This window comes from Lissotriton vulgaris, chromosome 3_1 (assembly GCF_964263255.1).
Source record: "Lissotriton vulgaris chromosome 3_1, aLisVul1.2, whole genome shotgun sequence".
NCBI classification, from domain to species: Eukaryota; Metazoa; Chordata; class Amphibia; order Caudata; family Salamandridae; genus Lissotriton; species Lissotriton vulgaris.
In genome coordinates, this window is record NC_141689.1 from 1,217,093,581 (window position 1) to 1,217,116,591 (window position 23,011).

Sequence of the window (23,011 nt, forward strand, 5' to 3'; positions counted from 1 at the left end):
CAGTTACTTTACGGGAACCTCAGGGGTTGGGAGGGGTGCTGTAACCGTCTAGACTGAACTATCAGTGTAGACGACAAGCTGAATGGTTGTGATGCTGTAAGTTGTCTACCAAAACTATTGAGTCACAAGTTGAGTTATGTTTGTAAAAATATAAAAGTGGAACGAGCTTTGATTTTGACAAGAAACTGATATCGTGTTTATTGCCGTTATGTTAAAATTTGCTGCCAGACCGGAGGTTGTCGGCTGAAAAGCTGTGTATCACTTATCTCCGACGAACGTTATGTGTTGCAGCCGGCCTCAGGGTTGTAGGCATAATGATGTGTACTACTGGCAAATGACAATAAAAGTCTTACGTCAAAAAAATGTTTTTTAAAAAATATATATAATTCTCTAACTTTCGACACAATTCCACCACAGACTCAACAACCCACTACAAAAGTGTGAATTACTAACAAAAGCTTAAACATTAAAATATTGATTATAATTTGCACTTTAAACTTAAATAAATAAAATAACAATTAAATAATTAAGCTAATAAAATGAATAATTAAATACTTAATTTACAAACAGAAATATAGACATTAGAGTAATTATAATTTAATTAACTTCCTACCCTGTTCCCACCCTGTTCCCTACCAACCAAACAACCTGCTAATAAAATATAAATTACTAACATAAATGTAAAAATTTAAATCAGAATTAAAGTTAACAAATTACACTTAAACAAATAGAATAACAAGAAAACAATTACACTGTCTACACAATTAATGATCAATGAAATATTTAGTTAACAATGGAAAATGACATTACAATTATATTAATTATATTTCAACTACATTCCTGAATTATTTATGTATGAACCCAACAACACACCAGTACATCATAGATAACTAATTACATTTTGAAACAATTACATATTTAAAAATGATAAGCAATATTAAAACATAACAACAATTATACTAAGAACACAATACAGTTAACATTAATATAATAACTTATATATATTAAATTGATATACATATATTTATTACACCTATATTAGACTAAATCATATTAAAGTAAACACATTTCTTAAAAAATGATGTTATACAGCAAAAAAACTATATTCTTACCATAGATATTCTGAGCCATCATATTTTGGTAGTCACAATATTTTTGATATGATATTCACCTCACACAATATTTTTAATCCAAGAGTTTGGTCATTCACCACTAAGGTAGAGGGCGCATCCTTCTCTGTAATTGGATCCACATGACCTCCCTTAACATTTCTTCAAGGTATTTAGGAAAGTTAACTGATGCTTCTTAGAGCAGTCACTAGAATTTGCGATTTTAGGACAGGTGCTCCAGCTTCTGTCTTGCAAAGAAATACTCTCCTTAGTAAGCAGTGATCAGAGATTTTTGCTTAAAGATCCTGTCCCAGCTAGCTGGTGGCCCACTTTACTTTCAAGGCAGCCACACAGAGTTCATTTCCAGGGTTCCAAATCCAGATTTCTAGATGTTATACTATGAAAGAAACTAGACAAAGAAATGTAATAGGAGCACTGAAAAAAAGAAGCAAGTATTTGGAGGCAATCAAAGTACAAGCACAATAAAATTGCAGATACCCTGAATGGATATTATTTTGATACAGAGGCAATATTGAATATTCTGAAGCCAGGCTCCTTTGAAATTCTAAAAAGGACCCCATGCTATAACAAGAAAAGTGAGCTATGGTTCCCAACAAACCACTGTCTAAATGTGTTGCAACAGAGGCTGCATTGCAGTTATCCTTGCACATGGAGAATGATAAATCAGGATTGAAAACTGTAAAACAAACAACTTAAAAGTGATTAAGCCAAATATGGAACTACATTATGATGAGCCTCTCTTCCATCATTCCATTTATCATTCCACAACTGACAAGTTTAAACAAAAGGGTGCCCACATTCATCGTTTATATATCCTGAGGATTGTCAGTAGGCTGCTGTGTTAAACAGCATTGAATGGTCACAGTATCAAAATATCAACAGGTAAGTTTGTTTAGATTTTCTATACTAACGTCACATATACATACTTTGATGGCATATATATCTTCAAGGTTTGTATATGTGGAGTTAAAAATAATAAACTCACACCTTCCTATGTGCACTTACCTTTTTGATATTTTGTCCCTCGATATTCTGGTCATGATATTGTGACAGTTCCATATTGTGTCTCCAATATTCCCTACTACAATCAAAGAACATGTGTGTGTTAAATGGAGAGTCATAAATTCCTGTTTCTACTGACTCTCCCTTTAACCATGTATATTCTGACAGAATATCCACGACACCACACTGCTCTTCACCCTTCATCGATGACTGTCCATGACGCTTCCCTGCTCTTCAAAGCGATTCTTTGAACTGGACTGAGAAGGTTACTTTTCAGCGGGACTAACCTGGTCCTGTATCTGACCCACGCTCCATTGCAGTCAACCTGAACTTGTGACTTTTTACTTGGTCTTGCACGGTCAGCTACCTGCGGATGTCGCTTTGGGCTTTTTGGTGCTATTTTCACTTAAATCTTTAAGATTGCAAATCTCTGGATCTACTTATTGGATTATTGTAATTATTTATTAAAATCGACTCTATTTTTCTAATGTGGTGAGGGATCTTTTTTGTGCAGTATTTTTATTCTATTACCGTTTGAGTTGATAAACAAATATTTTACATTTTGCTTCTAAGTTAAGCTTGACTGCTCTATGACAAGCTAACAGAATTGAGCACAGGTTAATTTGGGGTTAGATTGTAACTTCATCCTGACAAGGTTTGAGGTTGCTGCTTGTGTAGTGTGTCACCCCCTCAACCAGTTACCTAATTTCCTACACTGGTGTTCAGCAGTGAGGAATGCATTTATGTTTATGCAATGCCATGCTGTAATTTTGTATTACAATACCATCCCAGATAAATAATTTGAGACCATTTCAAGTTTGTAAATTCACCTTGATTGGCTCTCTTTTATTTTTTCAAATCAACTCTCATTGGCAGTGGACTGTCTGAAACCATACCTGCAGTAGTCATACATTTATGAGCACACATTGCAATAAACCATCAACTGAACTCTGCTTCTCCTGGGAACAGTTTAAAACTTCTGCCTTGGGATAAGCCAAAGAGGACACTGGTTTGAGAATACTTTGAGAATCTCACACGTATTTATTCAATTTGTACTTGTAACACTCTAGTCTCTCACCTATCTTTTACAAATTGAGCGCTTTAATTGGTTCTGCATTTTTTGTAATGGTTTAAATTGACTATATACAATAAAGATTACTTATTTACATACCTGCAGTAATGGAGTTTGAGCTGGCCAACCTGGGAAGTTACAACGTGGTTGAGCTCAAACACTTTCTGTAAGGAATGGAGAGTGCAAATGAAGAAGAGCATCAATTAGTTGGATTTTCAGAAAGCTCTGAGAGCTTGGATGGAGGTCTACCAGTTGATTATAGCCTCAGATAATGAAATGAGGGGATGAGGTGGATGAGCAGGACCAGGATCTGGGCATCAACCCTGAAACACAGCCTTCAGTGGAGGAGGATGACCAATCTCTAAATTGGAACTCCTTGCCAGAGCAGGAAGCAGTGAATCTTTACATGTCCTTTCCCCAACAGAGATGGCGGACTAGAAGGTAGAGAGAAAGTTTTGACTGGGACGGAGGAGAACCTTTCTTTGGAGCATTTGCCTCATGACTGGAGCCTTACAAAACTGGAACTGAAGGCAAAATAATCAGATTCCAACAACATTGGTGGCAGCATACACTCAGTGTCTAAAGATCTGGTGCCCAATTATGTGGTAGGAGATGACATAGATAAATGGTGTTCTGCTAATCAGGTGAATCTGAGAATACACAAGATACCAGACAAGCACGGGGGAGGGGTGTGGGGGGAGTGTGTGGCCTGTGGAAGCATATCCCTCCAGTGCTGAGGAACATACTTCTGACACTAGATGCAGAGGACCAGACCAGGTATAACCCCATGACCTTTATTCTTCTAGCTAAATATGGACTGACCCCTGTGAAGTACCACCAGAGATTCAGAGGCACCACAAACTCCCAAATCAGTCTTGGGTAGATTCCTTGGACCACAGCAACAAGCCATTGAATTGTTGGGTGAGAGGCAGTACGGTCAATGATTACAAAGGGCTGTACAACTTGCTACTCTGGGAGCACATTATCAATATTTATTTTACAGAGCTGTGCCAGCACCTAGTGGATAGCAAGCTTACAGGAAGCTTGCTGAGGAGGCAGACCTCTGGGTCAGTACAAGAGTGTCCTAAAAAGGTATCTTGGGAAACTCCCAGAAGGGTAGTCAGGGCTCCCACCAGAAGAAAGAGGGGGAACCAACTTAAAAGAAAGGAGTTCTCAAAAGGCCCCAAAAATAATTCCAAAGGTAACACTTGTAACCAATCCCAATCTGAGCCAAATAAAAAATGGTTCTTTGATAAACAGACTGGGAGGTTTGTCACACAATGTACTGAGTGATATAAGTATGGGCACTCCAATGAAGACACCAAATGTCACAACAGCCCCTCACTGGTGGGCAGACACTGGGTTGGTGAATATTGTGCTTGGTAAGGAGGTGGTCCCATTTAGCTTTGGGGAAAAGGCAGAGGTTACCCGAGTGTCCCTGGAGGATAAGGAGATGGTGCCAGAAGACTCTATACCTGTGAATACTTCTGACTATATGCAGTGGTTCACAATCAAGGGGCAAGAGGTGGAGACTGTAAAGGACACATGAGCCAGCATTACTCCTCTAAGGTATCAGCTGATGTCTTCAGAGCTGGTCATCTCTAACACTTTCCACCAATCACTTTAGTGTAGATTTCCTGACACCCATGAGAGTCACCTACTGTTGAATGTGGTTCCCTTTCAATGGGGTGGGGGGTGTCTCAGGCTCTCTAAAAGTAGCTGTGAACCCTCCATGCCTGTAGATTGTCTGTTCGGCAATGACCTGCAGCACACTATCTGGAAAGAGGTACAGCCCAGATCACACTTGGAGATATTGGGATTGCCTGAATGGGTGCATATGACCACAAGGTCCATGGCTATCCGGGAAGGGAGTCAAGGGGGCTTAGAACCTGAAACAATGGTCCAGGAACGTGCCAAGACAAATGAGGTCAAGGGGCATAGGAAACAGGCCCCTGAAGTTATGACAGTCCTGGTTGACGGGGAACTTGAGGAGGATGCTCCTGAGCCTAGCGGGGAGGACATTGCCTTCCTGGATGACCTGCCTGTGCTTGCTTGATGGCAAAGTGACAGTGGGCCCACCAGGGAGGAGTTCTACAAAGCACAGAAAGAGCACTTTACTCTAGACGGCTTGAGGCGGCACGCTGCGGCCCAGGCACATGGTGATACTTGTGGAGATTGCCTTATCTATTGGAATAATAACCTCCTTTACAGTGATCCTAAGGCTTCTGTTCCTGGGGCAACCTGTGTGCTGGTGGTCCCTCAGTCGTATAGGAACTTCCAACTGGGATTGCTCATAATATCCCCCTGGCAACACATCCGGGACAAGACAAGACTTTCACCAGGCTTGGTGCCCAATTATACTTGCCCTGGATGAAGATGACCTCTGATGTATTCTGAAGGTCCTGGCCCACCTGCCAGGCCAGTGGGAAGTCAGGGAAGAAGGACAAGGATCCCCTGACCTCAGTACCTGCCATTGACACTCCCTTTGAGAGTGTTGGCATCAACATCATTGGGCTGTTGGACCACAAGACAGCCTTAGGCATTAGGTTAATGCTGGTTTTGGTGGACCATGCCACCCGCTACCCAGAGGCCACTCTGAGGTCGTTGACTGCACCTGCAGTGGGCAGGGCCTTAATGGGAATTTTTACCTGTGCGTGGCTCCCAAGAGAGTTAATTTCTGATAAAAGCACTTCATGTTAGAATACATGTAGTCCATGTGGGATAAGTGAGGAATGACTTACAAGGTCCTAACACACTATAACAAACAGGCTTGTGGAGAGATTCAACTAGACCCTTAGAGGAATTGTAATAGACCTACCTGAGCCCATGAGGCATAGGTCAGATGCCCTCCTGCTAAGCTTGCTCTTTCTTACAGGGAGGTGTCACAGAAGGAGGTTGGGATTAGCCCCTTCAAACTCCTGTATGGCCATCCTGTTAGGGGAGCTCTCAGCCTTGTCAGAGAGGGTTGGGAGCAAGCTCCCAAGAAAACTTCCAGGATGTGGTCAGCTACATGCTGGTACTCTACACCAAGATGCATTGCTTTTGGTAAAAGGACCAGAAGGCCATTCTGGCAGAGTTATAACCTGGCCTTACGGTGTGGGTTATGGAGCCTGTGGAGCCCAGAGCTCTACAGGACTACAGGGCAGGCCCCTATGAGGTGAAGGAGTAGAAGCGGTAGTTCACCTATCTGGTGCATTTCAAGACCCCTAGAAACCTCTTAAGAGTGCTCCACATAAACCACCTCAAATCCCACTTTCAGAGGTCTGCAATCAATGTGCTCCTTGTGGAAGATGAAGGGGTGGAGGAGGAGAGAGAGCCTCTCCCTTACCTGCTGTTTGCTCAAGCATGATGGGTCAGCAGAGGGTTTCAACCTCTTCTGTACTTTGATCCCAAAACAGCAGAGTGACCAACCCCTGGTTGCTGCAGAAGTTATCTTCTCTAATCTCCCTCATTCCAGGGATTACTCATTTGTGTACCCATGACACAAATACTGGACACAGTCCACCTGTTCAAAATTAAAATTTACAGGCTGTCAGATAAGGTGAGGCCCAATGTCAAGAAAAAGGGCTCCAAGATGCAGGTGTTAGGGGTGATTGAGCCCTCCAACAGTCCCTGGTCCAACCCTGTATTGCTGGTCTCCATGGCTGCGCCCGAGGCACCACTCTAGTGCTTAGGTTCTGTGTGAACTACAGGGAATTCAATTATGTAATAAAAACTGATGCACACTCCATCCCCTGATCTAATGAGCTCATAGCCAGGCTGGGTGCTGCCAAATTCCCCATGACCTTTGATCTGACATCAGTATACTGGCAGATTGCTCTGACTGAAGGGGCAAAGGAGAGGTCTGCATTCTCGCCTCCAGAGGGCTACTTCCAATTTAGGGTGCTGGCCTTTAGCTTAAAGAATGCTCTTGCCATCTTTCAGAGGTTGGTCAATAGGTTTCTTGCTAGGAAAACTGCATTTTGTGACGCCTACCTGGATGACATAGCTGTATTCAGCTCCAGCTTGGAGTGACACCTCGGCCTCCTTCAGGCCCTACAGCAGACAGGCCTGATGGTCAAGGGATATCACAGAGGCTTTAAGGTAAGGTGTTCAACATCTTGACCCTGGCTGAACCATTGGTGACTCATGAACAACTTGCTTTTGAGGGAATATTCAAAAGGCAAGAGCTCAATAAACTGAGAATGGCCACAAAAGAAAGAAGGAAGCAACACAGTAAAAGGGAAACCCTCCAATCCTGCATCCTCAAGATGGACGATGAGACAGGAGTGGTGGAGGGTCAGTCAAGACCTACCGAACCTCCTATCCAGTGCCTCTGCCTGCTGACAGCTCTCCTCCTTCCCACAGCACCAATTTACAAAAAAGGAGACAAGGCCGAGGCAAGCAACTATCTGCTAGTAGCCTTGATAGATAACGAAGCAAAATACTTTGAAGGTGCAATTTTAGAGGAACTTACAACTTGGGCAGAGGCAAACAAGATAATACAGCTAAATCAAACTGGTTTTCGTAAAATGGCGGGCACATCAACTAACATTCTTGCAATCTCACTACTGATAGACACAGCAAAAATATCAAACCTTCCCTTATATTTATGCTTCATTGACTTCAGTGCAGCATTTGATAATGTGGAGAGGGGTAGACTGTTGGGGAAGCTGGCATGCTGGGGAATTCCACAGTCCATCCTAAACATCCAGAGTCTTCTCCATACAGTCACCTGGGTACAGGTGACATTAGGGGGCGGACCTCACCTCTCCTCTAAAGTCCCCACAACCAAAGGATTGAAACAGGGTTGTGTGCTTGCTCCCACCCTGTTCAATTTATTCATGGCCGACCTCCCCAAGGCACTCAATGCCTGCAATTCACAATCCCCGAAGCTGGGCGTTAAAACACTGACCAATCTTATGTATGCAGACGAAGTAGTTCTGCTCAGCCACACTTATGTAGGTCTCCAACACCTACTGACGGAAATGAAGATGACAATAAACAACACAAATTGGTTTCTGAATGGTAATCAACTTGAATCATTGCAGGACTATAAATATCTAGGAGTCATAATTGACAAGGAAGGAACCTTCAAAAGCCAAAAAGAGGAAATAAGAAGGAGAGGGTTGACAATAGCACTTTCAGTAAAAACCTTGCTAACATACTGACAGGGCCGACACTGAGCCCGCTGCTGAAGGTAGTTCAGGCCAAACTACTCCCGATGATCACCTATGGCAGTGAAGCACTACGGGGACGGGATGCCAAGACACTAGATAGTACGCTGGTCAAAGCCTATAGAATCATGTTTTGCCTTCCGCCTTATACCTCACCGGCACAAATAAGGTTGGAGTTTGGCCTCCTACATCAATCCCTGGCCAGGCACGGGTCTTATGTTATCTGCTGGCACAAATTTTGAAATGCCACTTCAAATACGCGGAACCAACTACTGTGGCATGAAATCGAGCACAGGGACACCTGCCAAGCAAGGAGATATCTTCAGACATCTCTGGAAAATACCAAGCTCACTGATCTTTGGAGGACTCAACTCAGTCACTCAGTTTTTAAGAAATTGTCATGGAAATGTGTAAAACAAATTGCAGTGGTAGAGGACAAGGAAACCTTCGCAGACAGATCCAATGCCTGGATGACCTTGAGCTCTTATAAATTACTTGCACCACAAAAATACTTTAATGAGGGCTACTCCAAAGAGATAAAAACGAAATTCCTAAAGCACAGACTGTGCATCCTCTCGTGCACCCAGCATCTTCCACCATGGCTGAGGGACACAACTCAAAGCACGTGTAGGCTGTGCAACTCCAAGCAAGGAGACATCTTACACCTAATCTGCACCTGTAAGGATCTACATCAAGAACGGATACTGCTGTTAAAAGCTCCCCTCAAGCAATTAGGTATCCGCACCAGGAGACAAGCGGTGTCGGCTTGCTTCAATCCGGTATATACGCAGCTGAACTGCAGATTAGTAAAATTCTTAAAGATGGCCGAACAAAAAACACTTAATACTAGAATAGCCATGTAAGTAAGCCACACAAGGGTGAAGTCCCAGCGATGCAACTAACTGATTTATAATCCAGGACTGGTCCCCTTTGAAGGACAGAGCATTAGCCCTTGCCTTGAACAAAAAACTACTGAGCAAGAACAAACAACAAAAACATTACAGACTAAAGGGTGTCCACGTCCATGACCATCCAGGAACAGCGAATGCACTACACTTTATCTTGCTAACAAATGAATCTTGGCATAACCTGGATAGCTAAATTTCTTTGTATAGTAATTGTTGTCACTGTTTTATGATCTTTTTACTATTGTACAATAACAATTTTAACATACTCTTTATTCTCTTTTTAAGTAAATGTTGTAATAGTTTTAAATAACTATGCAAAGTAAAAATAAACTTAAACTTAAACACAGCATCCAACCCTACCCTGTACTCACCACAGACTTCAACACATTAACTGGACACATGAGAAAAATTCCACTTAAATAGAAAGTAAAGAACAATTTTATTTTACAAACCCTTATTATAAAAATAGAAAAGAAGGGCAAGGCAGAAGAATATTACAGATGCAAAATGAATGGGGGCGATAGCTCCCAGAACAAGCAGACCACATACCAGAGTAAATATGCAGGACTGTTGCTTTAAATACCCTGCCACCCATCTACTGCCATGCAGCTCTTGTCTTACATGCTTTAACGACAATGGAAACACGTAGACTTATGGTAATAACACGAGCACACCAGCGTAAGAATCCTAAAAGCCTTTGTTTTACAACGACTTGAAAGATTTCCTTGCTGCTCGTGAACACTGCTCAGTGGTCTCCTTCTGACAACCTCAGAATAGTCTTTGTCAGATAATTAACTGTGTAGGTCAGCTCACACGCGGAATATCTGCTCTTAATTAACAGATAGTGCAGGTAATGCAAGAGAAGAGAACAAGCCGCTGATATCCACGAAAAGAACATGCGAGATGCAGACACTGCAGCAGGTTCTTAAAATATCCGGACACAGCACAGGGGTAGAAACCTAGCTGAGAGAACAATCAAACGAGGCAACATTATTTCTACTCAGCTTCACAAGGGTCTGTGTGAAAGGGAGTGTGTTGGCACCTAGATTTACTTATACATTTTTTTTATTTATACTTGATTTCCTTAAAACCTTGAGCACCATTACATTGCAAAATACCTAGTGCATTAAATAAATTCAGGCTTTACAATTTTTAACAATTTCAATGAAGGCACAACATAAAATTATAATCACATTAATTACAATGAGCCTGATTACGAGGTTGTGGGCACAGGCTAGGCTATTTGCTGGGTGCAGTTAATACCTCATATTCACTTTTTTGACCCTAAGAAATGAGCTATAACATTCGGATTTGTTATTTATTACATCGAAATATCCAGACTTCCTCCCGAATACATTTCACCAGTTTTCACCTATTGAAATCTGTCAGGAGAAAACAGTGAGGGATGATAAGTATCAGACAACTAACCCCTCTAATTTCTTCGCCAACACCTGTCTGTTTAGGGATCAGAATTAAACCCCCATCTTGTAATCACCTCTGAAGAGCCTACATTCCCTAATCGCACAATCACGCTTATTAGAGTAAACTAGCATCTTGGTCACTTAATCACTTTAAATAAACATCCATCGTTCATGGTTCTACAAATCGCCATGCACTGATTTCCAAAACATTTAAAAATCAGAAGTGTTGTTACATAAAGAGCTACAGATTAAATTTATTTATGCAAACATAAAAAAATAAAGATTTTTTACATGTAGCATCGGACGAAAGCAAAAATGTTTATGCTCCTTTACCATATTCACAACTAAGCAATGACTGACCCATAGTTTCTGGTCCCTTCAGACATACACAGCATCTTTATTCTGGTGAAAGCCCCCCACACTTCTTCAACAACGAGGGTAGGTAGTTTATTGAATCAGAATTACACACCCTAATGGGCATTGAATCACCAAAATGCCATGAGTAGTGGAATTGGCACAATTGCCAAGTTGACCCCTAGCCCAGCTTTCAACCATCAACAGACTCCTATTTGCTGCTGAGGGTTAGGTGAAGGGTCGGGGTGACAACTGTAAACTGTAGGAGATCTCTTAGAGCTCCCACTTATTGTGTATGTCACGGCCTTCTTCACCCCCCCCCCCCCCCAGACGGCAATTACAAGGTCAGATCCGAACACACCAATGGGTGAAACCTGAGTTAGCAGCTGCTGCTGCTAATTGACATCCACGCATTAGCTCTTACAGAAAGCTTCAGCAAGGCGCTCAAGCACTGAGAGCCACCCTACTTGTTCCCTAATTACTTAGGGTGGTTTTATATATATATATATATGTATGTATATATATATATATATATTCCAACGTAGAGTTTTAGCCCTCAGTGGAAGAAGCCACAAGAAGGTAACATTTGGATCCATTTCTTTTAGGAGCAGCTGCAACAGGAGACGCAGGGAGAACAGTCACCATCTGTTCGTGTACAGCCAGATCGGTTTCGGGAGTCTATCCCTTCTTCAATGGCTCCTGCTTGGCAATGATGATGCAGTATGCACTCGTGATTATTAAAGCCTGCCTCCAAGGGCGTGGTCAGATGAAATGGCCTTGTGGGTCTTGTAGTGCATACACATTTTACCTCGTGTGAGTTCATCATTGTGGCAGTTAATAAAATGTACGATTAAAACCCATGTGGGATGGTGAGCATGTGGCTCTGGGTGTCCTCTTGTCTGTGGTCAGCTGCTTCTGGACACCACTCCCCCGTACACTGATCGCACCGTTGGGCTCCATCACGGGTCCGCAGCAAGCGGCAGGTTTTGCTTCCGCGACTGGGCTCAGCCGCAAAGATTCCAACGTAGAGTTTAGGCCCTCAGTGGAAGAAGCCACAAGAATGGTAAAATTTGGATCCATTTCTTTTAGGAGCAGCTGCAACAGGAGACACAGGGAGAACAGTCACCATCTGTTCGTGTACAGTCAGATCGGTTTAGGGAGTCTATCCCTTCTTCAATGGCTCTTGCTTGGCAATGATGATGCAGTATGCACTCGTGATTATTAAAGCCTGCCTCCAAGGGCGTCGTCAGATGAAACTGTAGGAGATCTCTTAGAGCTCTGACCACTTTCTGTTTATGTCACGGCCTTCTTCCCCCTGAGACGGCAATTACAAGGTCAGATCCGAATGCACCAATGGGTGAAGCCTGGGTTAGCAGCTGCTGCTGCTAATTGACATCCACCCATTAGCTCTTACAGAAAGCTTCAGCAAGGCGCTCAAGCACTGAGAGCCACCCTACTTGTTCCCTAATTACTTAGGGTGGTTTTATATATATATATATATGTATGTATATATATATATATATTCCAACGTAGAGTTTTAGCCCTCAGTGGAAGAAGCCACAAGAAGGTAACATTTGGATCCATTTCTTTTAGGAGCAGCTGCAACAGGAGACGCAGGGAGAACAGTCACCATCTGTTCGTGTACAGCCAGATCGGTTTCGGGAGTCTATCCCTTCTTCAATGGCTCCTGCTTGGCAATGATGATGCAGTATGCACTCGTGATTATTAAAGCCTGCCTCCAAGGGCGTGGTCAGATGAAATGGCCTTGTGGGTCTTGTAGTGCATACACATTTTACCTCGTGTGAGTTCATCATTGTGGCAGTTAATAAAATGTACGATTAAAACCCATGTGGGATGGTGAGCATGCGGCTCTGGGTGTCCTCTTGTCTGTGGTCAGCTGCTTCTGGACACCACTCCCCCGTACACTGATCGCACCGTTGGGCTCCATCACGGGTCCGCAGCAAGCGGCAGGTTTTGCTTCCGCGACTGGGCTCAGCCGCAAAGATTCCAACGTAGAGTTTAGGCCCTCAGTGGAAGAAGCCACAAGAATGGTAAAATTTGGATCCATTTCTTTTAGGAGCAGCTGCAACAGGAGACGCAGGGAGAACAGTCACCATCTGTTCGTGTACAGTCAGATCGGTTTAGGGAGTCTATCCCTTCTTCAATGGCTCTTGCTTGGCAATGATGATGCAGTATGCACTCGTGATTATTAAAGCCTGCCTCCAAGGGCGTCGTCAGATGAAACTGTAGGAGATCTCTTAGAGCTCTGACCACTTTCTGTTTATGTCACGGCCTTCTTCCCCCTGAGACGGCAATTACAAGGTCAGATCCGAATGCACCAATGGGTGAAGCCTGGGTTAGCAGCTGCTGCTGCTAATTGACATCCACCCATTAGCTCTTACAGAAAGCTTCAGCAAGGCGCTCAAGCACTGAGAGCCACCCTACTTGTTCCCTAATTACTTAGGGTGGTTTTATATATGTATGTATATATATTCACTGAAAAAACCATAGGTTTCACACCAGTTATAGTTAGCTGGAAATTTTACTGACATAAAACCATTGAAATTCCCACGTTATAGTTAGTTGGACTCATTATAACTTGCGCGCCTGCAATGCACTGCTGATGACGTCACATATTACATCACTCATGACATGGTCAGTGACATCACTCATGACATCACTGATGACACCATCCAGTGAATGTGTGTCTTTCTGAAAAATAAATGTTTTTTATATGTATATGTAAAGGTCGATGGAAAAATAAATGTTGAAATAAGTGTCTTAATGTATGTTTTTTTATATGTGTGTGTTAGTGAGTGAATGACTCACTAGTGTCTTTATCAGTAACTACATATGTTTTAATCGGTAAACAGTCATAATATCGATTCCAAAATATAGAATGGACATAATATCGAAGTAAAAATATAGAATGGACAAAATATCAAATGGACACAATATAGTGGTTAAAAATATCGAATTTAAGGTAAGTAATATCGATTTTCAAAATATAGAAGTCAAAATATCGAAGTATACAATATAGGCATTAAATATATCGATTTTTTTAATAATATCAATATTTTAAAGTGTTTTGTATGTTAGTATATGTGTGAAAAGTGTATATTAATTTTTGTAATGTATGTTTAATGTATTTTAAGTAATGAATTTTATGTTATTTAATTTTTGCGTAATTTAATTATGTAGCGGGTTGTGGGTTTATAGGGGAATAGGGTGGGAAGTAATTTAATTGTAATTAATTAAATATTTTTATTTATTTATTGGTATTCATTTTGAATTTATTGTTATTTTTTAATTGGTAATTAATTGTTATTAATTGCCAATTAATTTGTATTAATTGATTAATTGTTAATTATTTTAATTTTCTAAATTTATTTTGTGTAGCAGGTTGTGGGTTTATAGGGGAATAGGGTGGGAAGTAATTTAATTGTAATTAAGTAAATAATTTTTTTCATTTATTTGTATTGATTTTAAATTTATTGTTAATAAATTTTTAATTGGTAATTAATTTCTATTAATTGGCAATTAATTTCTATTAATTGACAATTATTTTTATTAATTGGTAATTATTTTGTATTAATTAAATATTTGATAATTATGATAATTGTATTAATGTATTTTCTGTAGTGGGATGTGGGTTTATAGGGGAATAGGGTGGGAAGTAATGTAATTGTAATTAATTACATATTAAAAATACTTTTTGTGTATTGATAATTAATTTACTGTTAATTTTTAATTGGTATTAATTTTTATTGTTAATTCGTTTTTGTTATTGAAAATTAATTAGTTGTTAAATAATTATGAATATGTTATTAATTTTTAATAACTAATATGTAGTTGTATGTGTAATTAATTATTACATAATATTAAATTGGTTATTCATTTCAATTAATGTTTTATTGGTATTGATATTTAATTTATTTTTAATAATATATTAAATCATTACTTTCCCTACTGTTAAACTCACTGGAGTGGTAATAGTAATTTTCCCCCTCCCGCTATCCAATGCTTTCCCTACTGTTGCACTCTCTGGAGTGGGAATAGTATTTTTTACCCCTACGCTATCCAACGCTTTCCCTACTGTTGCACTCTTTGGAGTGGGAATAGTAATTTTTACCCCTACGCTATCCAAAGCTTTCCCTACTGTTGCACTATCTGGAGTGGGAATAGTAATTTTCACACTCCCGCTATCCAACGCTTTCCCTACTGTTACACTCTCTCGAGTGGGAATAGTATTTTTTACCCCTACACTATCCAACGCTTTCCCTACTGTTGCACTCCCTGGAGTGGGAATAGTAATTTTTACCCCTACGCTATCCAATGCTTTCCCTACTGTTGTACTCTCTGGAGTGGAAATAGTAATTTTTACCCTTCCAGTATCCAACGCTTTCCCTACTGTTGCACTCTCTGGAGTGGGAATAGTAATTCTTACCCCTACGCTATCCAACGCTTTCCCTACTGTTGCACGCTCTGGAGTTGGAATAGTAATTTTTACCCTCCCGCTATCCAACGCTTTCCCTACTGTTGCACTCTCTGGAGTGGGAATAGTAATTTTTAACCTTATGCTATCCAACGCTTTCCCTACTGTTGTACTCTCTGGAGTGGGAATAGTCATTTTTACCCCTACGTTATCCAACGCTTTCCCTACTGTTGCACTCTCTGGAGTGGGAATAGTATTTTTTACCCCTACGCTATCCAACGCTTTCCCTACTGTTGCACTCACTGGAGTGGGAATAGTATTTTTTACCCTCCCGCTATCCAACGCTTTCCCTACTGTTGCACTCTCTGGATTGGGAATAGTAATTTTTACCCTTACGCTATCCAACGCTTTCCCTACTGTTGCACTCACTGGAGTGGGAATAGTATTTTCTACCCCTACGCTATCCAACGCTTTCCCTACTGTTGCACTCTCTGGAGTGGGAATAGTACGTTTTACCCCTACGCTATCCAACGCTTTCCCTACTGTTGCACTCTGGAGTGGGAATAGTATTTTTTACCCCTACGCTATCCAACGCTTTCCCTACTGTTGCACTCACTGGTGTGGGAATAGTATTTTTTACCTCTATGCTATCCAACGCTTTCCCTACTGTTGCACTCACTGGAGTAGTAATAATAAATGTTACCATCCTGCTATCCTACGGTAAAATATTGTACATTTTTTATTAATAACTTAAATTAATTATATCTTTATTTTAAGGTTATTTGAGTATTTTTAAGTATGTTTTAGTTAATTATATTTATTATTTCATTAATTTTAAATTACTTTTAAGACATTTAAAAAAATTCGATATTTTGACTGACTATATTTTTTACAGACTATATTTTGGATTCGATATTTTTGTACTTACCTGTTTGTAGATAGGAATTCGATATTTTGGCATTCTATATTTTGGTGACTATATTTTGGTAAGTCTATATTTTGTCATTCTATATTATGTCAGTGATCCGTTTTAATCTAGTATATGTGAGTATTGATGTATATAAGTGAGTATTTGTGAGAGTGAGAGATTGAAAGAGTTCCTGTTTAAATAAGTATGTGTTTCTATAAGTGATTGTTTAAGAGAGTAAGTATGGAAAGGGGAGACCACTCGGTCCCCCCGAACTTATGGATGGGTGCCCCGATTCCCCGGGAAACCATTGTGGGCAGGGGGCGTGTCCCAGCTGGTATGCCCGAAGCGGCGTGGCCGGAACACGCTCCTCCCGCCCAAAAAGAGGTTGTCCTAAACACCCGCCCGGAAGTCCGTGCACTAATGGGCGTGCTTGAGGCGGGTCCCCGCCCTCCCACAGCTGGATAAATAGTGCGAGAATCCAACAAAGCTTCCTCTTGTTCCTGTGCTCTGAAGGCTGCACCACTCGTCGCTCGTGAGCCCTCAAGGGAACAAGCTGCACTTTTTGAGAACTTTTAATATTTGTCTTTCTCTTTCAGTTATCAAGGCGTAGTTGGAGATCGAGTCGCCTCCGTAGGACAGGTCGTACGGATCGATCACAGACATGCCTGGCAAGAAGCCCGGAAAGAGCTCCGAGATGGAAAGGATGCTGCGCACGTTGGTGAACCAAGTGGCGGTGATGGACCGAAAATTCGGTAAAGTTGACCGGCTAGATCGCGGCTTGGCGGCCCTCAGGAAGCAGGTGGAGGCCCAGAATGCCCCCTCGGGGCGACCCAAGAGGGTCATAGGACCGGCCTTGCCGAACGTCACCCCGGGGATAAGGGTAAAAAGAGGAAGGGGAAGGCGGGTCCCAGCGAGGCCCCAGTTCCCGATAGAAACTCCACCAATTCCAGTAGTGCCAGCGACCAGCCCGGTACCGGGACCGGATGGGGGGTTGCATATCCCCGTGGTTATCACGCCGCTGGTGGATGACCAGATGCCCCCGGAATTAGCGCTTCAGTTGGCGGCAGTGTTACCATGGCTAAAGAAGGGAGCGGGGGGATCTGCGGCTGCGGGAGACCCGGTCGAAGAGGCCAGAATAATTATCGAGCAGTTACGGCAGGCAAGGGATGCCGGGACAGCGAATGTGCCTTCTGTTTCCCCGCAGGTGGCGAAGGTGGTCACGGCTGACAACCAGGAGAAAACAACAGACGCGGCTGGAAGCGCGGCGGAAGCCGGTAAGAGATCATTACCGATGGTGGGGGAGGGCGCGGTACCCTCAAGGCGGGAAAGTTTAGCTCAACATGTTCCCATGGTTACGAAAGAAATGGTGTGGTCAAACAAGTACATTAACCTGTTTTCACTGTTGACTGATCATTGTGAGTTAGAGTATGCAAAGACCCAGAAAGATTTGTGGCACCCCAGTGTATGGCGGGCCAAGATGGCAGAATTCAGGGTCGATGAGACGATGATGACCTGGATCAGGGCCTTTTCTATATTTGTGGCGATTATCAGAGAACGTACACCAGAGGTGTTGAGTGACTTGGTATGTTACCAGAGTAGAATCACGTATTTCCATGCGAAGTATGGGGGTGATGAATGGAAAGGCTATGATATGGCCTTTAGAAAAGCGAAGGAATTTAATGTGGCCTTGACATGGGATTGTTTGGATACAGTGTCCTGGCATGCGCAGCTCTTGCCAGGACCAGCGAGTGCTTCAGGGTCGAGCGCGAACGGCTCCGGGGTATTCCCTCAGATGCAGTCACAGCCCTTTCGGGCAAGCTCTGGGGGGGAGTCCCATCCTAGGTCGGGCGGGAACGGAAACAAGAGAGGGGTGTGTTGGGGCTTTAACAAAGGTACTTGTAACAGGCCCCAAGGAACGTGTAGGTTCCGGCACGCATGCTCGGGCTGTGGAAATTCCTCACACCCGGAAACCAGTTGCCGATCGAAGGCCAATGGCGCAGGAGGAAAAGGGGGCCCCAAGCAGGATTGATGCGGTGCCTCAGAAGCAAAAATCTTTGCCCGTAGATATCTTGGCTTTGACCCCTTGGCTAAACGGATACCCTGATCATGCGTCCGCCGGGACTCTGAGGGATGGCTTCTCATATGGCTTCAGGATCCCGGCGGGCAATTTTCGTGGAAACTCTTCCTGCAAAAATCAGTTGTCTATTCAGCACAACCCAACAGTTGCCGCCAAAAACATAGCAAAAGAGGTTAGCTTGGGGCGAGTGGCAGGACCATTTGGCGACCCGCCAGTAGTGGATTTTGTGTGTTCCCCGTTAGGAGTGGTTCCGAAGAAAGACCCGGGGGAGTATAGACTCATTCACAATCTATCGGCCCGAGGGGGGCCTCAGTAAATGAAGCGATTGACCCCGAGGTATGTTCGGTGAAGTATGCATCGTTCGATGATGCAGTAGTACTGTTGAATCGCCTGGGCCCCGGTGCATTGTTAGCTAAATCAGACATTGAATCTGCATTCAGGTTGCTCCCAGTACACCCCCACGACCAGCGTCTGCTGGGATTCACGTTTTAGGGGAAATACTACATGGATATGTGCATGCCAATGGGTTGTTCAATTTCGTGTGCCTATTTTGAAATGTTTAGCTAGTTTTTAGAATGGGTGTTCACGAAGGCCACAGGGCACAAACATGTGATGCACTATCTGGATGATTTCCTCTTTCTTGGCCCAGCGGGCACGTGGGACTGCGCACGGGCATTGCGGGACTTCTGCGTGCTCATGCGGGGTTTTGGGGTTCCATTGGCGCCAGGTAAGACGGTTGGGCTGACTACCTCCCTCGAGTTTCTGGGTATAGAACTAGACTCGGAGGAGGGGTGTTTCCGTTTGCCGACGGAGAAGGTTGCCAAGTTTAGGGCATCCCTGGTACAGGGTCTACGGACAGAGAAGGTGACCCTGCACCAGTTGCAACAGACAGTGGGTCAGCTTAACTTTTCATTGAGAGTGATACCGATGGCTCGCACTTTCTCTCGATCCATTGCGCAATCCATGGTGGGCCTTAGGGAAGGGCACCACCGCACAAGACTGTCGGCAGAGGTTCGCCAGGACATGCTCATTTGGCTGGCATTCTTGGCAGACTTCAATGGCCGAGTGGTATGGAGCAAACCCCCAGCCTCGTCGGTGGAACTCGTCTTATGGACCGACTAGGCGGGCAGCGTGGGGTTTGGTGCAATCTTCGGAAATCGGTGGTCTGCACAAACATGGCCGGCGTGGTGGTGAACAAGCGGCCTGATGAATAACATAGGTTTCCTGGAACTATTCTCCATCTGGGTGGCTATGGTGGCATGGCCGGAAGACTTTAGGGACCGCTCGGTGGTGTTTTGGTCAGATAACATGACAGTGGTTGAGTGCATTAACCAGCAGGCAGCACGCTGCAAATGGATCTTAAGACTGTTGAAAGAGATTGTGTTGCGATGCATGAGATTGAACGTACAGTTTAGGGCAAAACATGTGCCGGGTGTACTAAATAATGCAGCTGACGCACTCTCTCATTCCAAAATGCCGGCTTTCAGGGATTGTCTGCCCTCAGCGGAGCTAGTGGCGGCACCTTTCCCCGAAGCACTGTGGCAGATCGGTCCCCCGGACTACAAAACCTCGTGGCAGCCAGTTTAGCACCCAGGACGAGGAGAGCGTATGAAGGGGGGTTCCGTTCATACTGCGCCTTTCTGGGGCCGGTAGGGGAACATGGAAGGGGGTGGGAGGAGTCCTTGCTCCACTTTTTGGAAGCACTTCATAAAAAAGGCCGGTCGGCGGCAACCGCCAATAGGTATAAGGCCGCCATATCATTTATGGCACAGCTCCACGGGATAAGGGACCCGACGAACTCCTTCTTAGTCAGGAAGGCTCTCCACGGCTGGCGGCGCCTGGAGGGTCGCAGACAGGATAACAGGCACCCGATTGGGTTTGATAAATTGACCACCTTACTGGCGAAACTGGACGAGACATGCTCCTCGCCCAGCGAGGTAATACTATTCTGAGCAGCTTTCACATTGGCATTCTATGAGGCCCTGCGGGTGAGTGAACTGGTGGCAGGGAATAAGAAAGATGTGGAAGGAGGTCTACGCAGGGATCACATCCAAGTAAGAGGGGATTGTTCGCTGAACTAGATAGCCAGGTCGAAAACGGACCAGGAGGCCTTGGGGAATAGTGTGGTTTTGCAGCGCGCTCAGGGGAATCCCGGTTGTCCAGTGAGGCATGTGGAGGCCTACCTGAAACAAAGGTCGACAACATGGGGGGAGCCCTGCTTAGACATATGGACGGCACCCCATTGACAAGATTTCAATTTCAGAGGGTGCTGGCAATTACGATTGCAGCGGCGGGCTTGAACCCGTGCGATTTTGGGACCCATTCGTTTAGAATAGGGGCCGCTACAGAAGCTACGACGAGGTGAAACAATTAGGCCGTTGGTCTCGAATTGCTTCAAGAGATATGTGCGACTGCACATGTTGTAAAAGACTGATAAAATGCACTCACGCTTGTTGTCTTTTGTTTGGATTACAGTTTCGCGAGCCTGTGACTCGGGGCGGAAATTGGGATCGGCCCAGCATCAGCTGACCAGCGGTAAAGGATCACGGAATGGAGATCAAGTGGTGTGGGTCGTGGGCCACTCATACGTGAGGCGTGCCGGGGACATATTCAAGGCAGATGATGCGATTCACACATCTGAGGAATATGGGTTCAGAGTGACCTTCCATGGGAAGGGCGACCTCTGTATTGACCGATTGCAAAGCTTTGTGGAGGAACTATTAGGGCGGCACAGGTCACCGCCATCTGTAGTCATAGTGGCAGTGCACGTAGGGGGCAATGACTTGGTGAAACTGGGAAGACGGGTGTTAGTTGAGCACATACTGTCTGTAGTTAGCTGGTTAGCCAAAAGGCTCCCGGGATGTACGATTGCCTGGTCCCACATGATTCCCAGGAAGATATGGCGGGGAGGTTTGTCTATGACAGCGTTGAACCACTCAGTAAAGAGGGTCAACAATAAAATTGAGAAACTGTTTCGCTCTGCTCATCTCCAAAGCATTCCTCATAGGTGTATCAGGGGCGATCACTGTTATTCGAATGATGGGGTGCACCTGTCCAGGACGGGTAATGACTTACTGATAGGAGACATCATAGCTTGGCTAGTGGGCTTAAGGAGACATGACCTATAGGAGGTGTGGGGAGGCCAGATAGTCGGTCAACTATCTGGCCTGTGGCGGTAAGGTCATGATCGGTGAGCAGTGATTTCAAGGTCCCTAGGGGGGGCGCCACCCATTATGGATGGGAGCGCCCGGGGGGAGGCGGCCATTGGCCCCTCCCACGGGGGGTGGCACCCACTGCGGATGGGTCGCCCAGGGGGTGACGGCCATAGGCCCCTCCCAGGGGGAGATAGCTATATGCCCCTCCTAGAATTTCCCGGGGGCCGGATATCCGCTCCGGCGGAAGAGAGTGTGGGGAAGGGGGGGAGTCCATGCTGTCCTTCTTACGGATACCTCGCACACGAACTCAGACGACCTTAAGATGGCGTCGAGTTAAAGGGGGCCCCCACGACAAGGGAAGTTACAATTGGCGGCGAGGGTAAAGTCCTCTGCGCATGCGCCACTCACACCGTGAGGGCGGGAAGTTGGTGATAGGGATCTGACACCGGTTAAGACCTTGCCGTTGGCCCTTAATGTTAGGTTGTACAAATTCAAATGTAATGCATTTATCAGGATGCTAGACTCGGCTAGGAAACCTTTGTATTAGAGATTTGTTAAGGTTAGCCTGAAACACCTGTCTTCATCAAGATGTAATTGAAGTTGAATTTGTACATGATTCATGAAACGTTTTAATTTAAAGTTTAAAATTTTGTTTCATATTTTAATACATACGGACGGGGGGGTCATGAGGCCCCCCCGCCTTTCAAAAGTTCAAATCTGCGTCTGTCTCCTCCCATGGGGAATTGGTGTTGGGAGGGGTGGCGGGCATCCCGGCCCATATGGAAAGGGGAGACCACTCGGTCCCCCCGAACGTATGGATGGGTGCCCCGATCCCCCGGGAAACCATTGTGGGCGGGGGGCGTGTCCCTGCTGGTATGCCCGAAGCTGCGTGGCCGGAACACGCTCCTCCCGCCCAAAAAGAGGTTGTCCTAAACACCCGCCCGGAAGTCCGTGCACTAATGGGCGTGCTTGAGGCGGGTTCCTGCCTTCCCACAGCTGGATAATTAGTGCGAGAATCCAAGAAGCTTTCTCTTGTTCCTGTGCTCTGAAGGCTGCACCACTCGTCGCTCGTGAGCCCTCAAGGGAACAAGCTGCACTTTTTGACCCACTCACCAGCCCCTTGTTGCAGAGTTTCTGAAATAAAGAGATATCGTCGGTGTTATTTGACATGTATGGCAATCACTTCTTGCATCATAAATGTATGACGATGGTATGCATGTAATTAGATACTTGCTTGTAGGCCATTTTTTCCTTTGTAGAGATGTACAGGAATAGATTTAATAAAGATTGTGCTTTGCTTTAGGACCTTTTTCCCTTTGTAGCAATGTTGAAGTCGGTGAATTTATCGAGCTGTTGCAAGTTTAGTCATAGTTTTCTTTCCTTAGTAGGTA